General features: G+C 42.7%; 1 protein-coding gene across 1 annotated transcript in view; it reads left to right on the top strand.

Moving 5' to 3' along the window:
• The first annotated feature begins 871 nt into the window (after nucleotides 1-871).
• The window catches only part of BCL2L13 (BCL2-like 13 (apoptosis facilitator)), a 144,347-nt gene continuing 140,219 nt past the window's right edge, over nucleotides 872-4,999 (top strand). Inside the window, exon 1 of the mRNA XM_012651029.1 lies at nucleotides 872-1,039. The gene's annotated coding sequence lies outside the window, so the exon portion shown is untranslated. The remainder of the gene's footprint in view (nucleotides 1,040-4,999) is intronic.

Below are 4,999 nucleotides of genomic sequence, written 5' to 3'. Positions count from 1 at the left end.
CCGGTTTCCTGAAAGACAATTTTTCCAGGAGGGCGGGGGCAGGAGGAGCGGAAACGAGGAGAGGCGGAGGTCAGGCTGCGATGCCAGCGATGGGCAGCGGCAAAGCTCAACCTGCGCTCGCCGGCCGGCGGCCCCCACCCTCACCCCAGTTCCTGAGTTTCATGGAAGACAATTATCCACGGGGGTAGGGTGGGGTGGGGTGGGGAGGCAGCGCGACAGAGCTCTGCGGCCCGGGCCCTAACAGGCCGTGGACTGTAGCTCTGAAGAACTCTTGGATTCAGGTAAACAAACATCCATTAGCACAAACTACGTTTATGCCAGACATTGTGCTAGATGCTGTTAACGAAACCGGAATGCTACAGTAAGAGTTCCTCGTAGCCACAGCGCCTCTGTTCAGGCAGCGTCCCCCGCCTAGAACGACCTCCCTATCCCAGCCCATCTCCTAGAACTTCTTCCCAACCTTCCGGGACCATCTTCCCCGACAAGTGGCTGCGACTCCGCAGCTCTATTGATTTTCTTGACCCTTATTTGATCCGCTCCATGCACACCATCGATACATGTTCGTAGAAATGAACACATTCCGTGGATGCAGCAGTGCTTCTCCTCGCGGAATCGCCACCCTCTCTCCCCACACAGGGATTGGCTCGCCAGTATCCCACCTCCTTTTCTCAGGAAATGATTTAGGAAGAGGGAACTTCCGCAATCCCAGGAATCATAGATTTGAGCGACTCTCGGGAAGAGCGGGCAGAAAGGAATCGGCTCTTCAGGTCAAGTCTGCGCGAAGAGACCTCCAGCACTCTGTGGTCTGTGCTTCCGCTCCGGATATTCGAGCCGCCCACTTCCGGCGCTCCTCGGCGCCTCAGGCCCGCCCCGACGCCGGCGTGACGGAGGCACGCCGGGGGTGACCTCACCCTCCAACATGGCGGCGGCGGTAGATTAGGGCTGCGGGTCGAAGCAGCCACCGCCGCTGGGGGACCCGGTTGGAAGCAACTGCCGCCGCCGCCTCTTTCATCTCTTCTGGGGCAGGGGCCAGGGCCAGGTGAGGGGAGTGGGGCTCCGCGCAGACAGAGCTGGGTGAGGAGGCGGTTTGCACCTGGGTAGAAAGGTGTCCAGAGACTGTATCGAGCCACTGACTCGCCAGGGGTTCCTACAACGCGTGAGTGAGTGTGTGTGTGTGTGTGTGTGTGTGTACCGGCGCTCCTTCGCCCGAGGCTTCTCTAAGTTTAAGGAGTCCATTTCATTATACTTGTCCCGCGTGGTCGCACCGGGGGCGCTTTCGCTGGGCTTCTCCCTGTGTGGGCTGCCTGCGGCGTAGGAACTCGGCTCTTGCTCCACACTGCCGTTCTTCCCCACAAATAGCTGCACATGGAAAACTCGGGCCCGTTTTTAGGGCTAGACTGGGGAACGTGGACTTCTCTTTGGTCGAGGAAAAGGGTTTCATGCGATTCACTTGGAATGATTACAGATTAGCTTTGCCAGTCTAGTCGTTTCTTCTCACAGATTGTTAGAAATCTTAAGTTTCACGGCCTTAATTCACTGCTGTGCTGACACTTTTTTTTTTTCCTCCACAAAAACCTACCCTCTTACCTTTGGAGGCAATCCAGTTGACACTAAGTCGTTTTTTCCTTTTGTTTTTTTCCTCTCAACATTCTAAGGCGATCCCAGGTTTCTTGCCTTAACTGACTAGGAGGGAGGGCTGGGCTTAGAGTTGAGGCTCCAGCCTGGGGTTGAAAATCGCACAGACCTGGGCAGTTGTTCACACGGTGTTGACTGATAGCTTTGTTGAGTGTTAGCCACTCCCTGCACAAGTGTTTGTTTATCCAAAGTAGCTGTCTCACCGTTTCTGTTTAGAAGTTTTAGTTCAAGCTGACATTCCATCCCCCGTCATTTTTCTTTACGATGTAAAACAAAATTTTTTTTGCGAAATTGTTGGTAAGGTTTCCTCTGGAGGTTTGGCCTAAACCAGCGTGTTGCCGTCTGCCCTGACTTGGCGTGACCTTGGATGAGTTGCCACGCCCTTCAGAAAACTTTTTTTTTTAATCCCCCAGAAAATTAAGCAAGTGATTGTGTAGGTTGGGAACTACTGGTACTTGAAGCCATTATGAAATTTTCATTTGGTAATAGGCAGTTAAGGGTTTTGAAAATCCTTTTACTCTGAATGGTCAGATAATATTCTGTATTTTTTAAAAATGGCACATTTTCTTATGTGGAGGAGTAACCAGTAGTTGAATTCCGTTGAAGGATGTGTACGGTTCAGTCTGATCAGTTTTGTAAAAAACGGAAAGGTGTGTTCACTAGTGTATCATTTAATCAACATTTATCAAATGTCATACACACTAAGCTTTTAGGACAGGTTATTTGCAAGTCATTTTTGAAATATATTTTTCTTATATATTTTAGACATACAAAACATACAAAGTCTTTTTTTTTGAGATGAGATCTTGCTCAAGACAGTTTTAAACACTACTTAGTAGTTCCATTCTGCTTTTATCATTATTTTTCAGACATGATTTTGATTTATATCTTACTCCAAATAAATGGTCAACAAGAGGTCTTGTTTAATATATATTATGGGAGGGCTATTTTTAGAGTAACTGACTTTTTTCTGTTTTTCTTGTTGGATGGTAATGCGATGATAAGGTAACAAGATTTGAGGGAGGCACATCTCACACATTAGTGTGAAAACTCAATCATCAGGCTTATGAACCAAAAAAGAATCAGAGTAGCTGATTTTTTAACAGCTTTATTGAAATATAATTAGCATACCACACAACTCACCAATTGTACAATTTAATGGTTTTCAGTATATTCACAGGGTTGTGTAGCCCCCACTACCACAGTTTTCCTCACCCCAGAAGAAACCCTATACCCATCAGCAATCATTCTTCATTCCCAGTCCCTCCAAATAACCCGCCTCACAACCCCTGATCTACTTTCTGTCTGTAAAAATTTACCTATTCTGGACATTTCACATAACTGGAATCATATAATATGTGGTCTTTTGTAACTGGCTTCTTAGTGTAATGTTTTCAGAGTTCATCCGTGATGTAGCATGTATCTGTATTTCATTCCTTTTTTATGGCACATTATATTCCATCGTATGGATATACTACACTTTAAAAATCTATTCAGTTAATGTGTAATTATTTCCACTTTTTTGTTGTTATGTATAATGCTTCTGTGAACATTCATGTGCAGATTTTTGTGTAGACGTGTTTTCATTGCTCTCTGGCATATGCCTAGAAGTGGAACACAGTAACTAAATTTTATGTCTTTGTTTTACAGAAGCTATATACACATATATGGGAAACCTAATTATAGTGAAAGTCAGGTTTAGGGGCAGGGTGATAGTGAGGCATTGTTCTGTGAATTATCTGCAAATGCCCACTGCTGACTGAAAATATTTTTGGGCAGCTCTTAACACGATTGAATCAAAGTGTTTCAATTAGGCATGTTTTAATTGGAAAGGGATAGTCTGTACTAGAATACTAATGTCTGCTGAGTTTAAAAGTGATACCTTGCTCAGTTGCATTTCTCAGCTGAGTGGGGTGAATTTTTGCAATTTCACAATTTTTATTAGGATTATTTTATTTTACTTCTTTCAGAGAAAGTCTTAGAATGCAATAGGAGCTAATAAAGCATGGATTAGAAAATACCGTTGTACTTCATGTTAATTTGTGGAACTTAAAATTCCCTGTTCAAGCCACCAGTGAATCATGAAACTAAAGATCTGATAGCCAAGACACTTTGTAAGTGTTTAAAATTCCATATTTTTGATTTGTGACTGAGTTATCTGTGAATTTTTATTTTTCTCTTTTTAACCTGGGATTATAGATGTGTTCAACTCTGTATTACTGGAATATTTAATAATCTTATTAGTGGAAGGAAATGGTCTAAAAACAGGTTTTTGAAATGATTTTATTAAAATATGTTAAATTATGAGGTGTTTCTGTTACAGTTCTACGAAGTTAAAGAATCTATAGGTATGGTATTCTAAATTAGTATGTCTAAGGTGGTTGCCAGAAATTTCTATTTTCAACAAGCATCCAAGGTGATTTGATGTGACAACTTTGGGAAACAAATATGGAAGATTCTCATGTTGCTGTAGTTTTGCTTTTCATAGGAATTTATAATAGGCGCTGGATGTGGTGGCTCATCCCAGCAATTTGGGATACCGAGGCGGGAGGATCACTTAAGGCCAAGAATTGGAGACCAGCCTGGGCAACACAGTGAGCCCCTCTCTCTACAAAAATAAAAATTAGATGGGTGCAGTGGCGCATGCCTGTAGTCTTAGCTACTCCTAGAGGCTGAGGCAGAAGGATCGCTTGAGCTCAGGAGTTTCAGGCTGCAGTGAGCTATGATTGTGCCACTGCACTCCAGCCTGGGTGATAGAGTGAGACCCTATATCAAAAAGAGGAAAAAAAATTTATAGTAGGATTTAGTAGCTGCTGCATACCTTCTGAGTATATTTAATTAAATGTGCCTAATTCCTGCAGTATAATCAGTGCTGGTAGCATCCTGGAATTTGGACTGATACTTGTAATAGAAATCTAGTTTTTAAAAAAAGAAAACCATCTATTGTAGAATTGTATTGTGGATATTACATTTGTTACTGAAGGGTCATGGATGTTTTATTTGTGACTGGTTTTGGAGATGCCAACAAATGAATATATAAACACAGCATTAAATTACCCTGAGCTTCCTCAGGCTGTCCATCTGGCTGACAACTACAGTTGGTCCTCCTTATCCTTGAGTTACACATCCACAGATTCAACCAACCTTGGATCAAAAATATTCAGGGGGGACAATAAAAAATAATATAACAATAAAAATAATACAAATGAAAATACAGTTTAATAACTACATAGCATTTATATTGTATTAAGTAATCTAGAGATGACTTAAAGTATATGGGAGGATGTGCATAGGTTTTATGCATCACTATACCATTTTATAAGAGGGACTTGAGCATCTGAGGATTTTTTTTTTTTTTTTTTTT

Source organism: Propithecus coquereli, unplaced genomic scaffold (assembly GCF_000956105.1).
Source record: "Propithecus coquereli isolate 6110/MARCELLA unplaced genomic scaffold, Pcoq_1.0 Scaffold346, whole genome shotgun sequence".
Lineage (NCBI taxonomy): Eukaryota > Metazoa > Chordata > Mammalia > Primates > Indriidae > Propithecus > Propithecus coquereli.
This window is presented reverse-complemented; position numbering and strand designations above follow the sequence as displayed.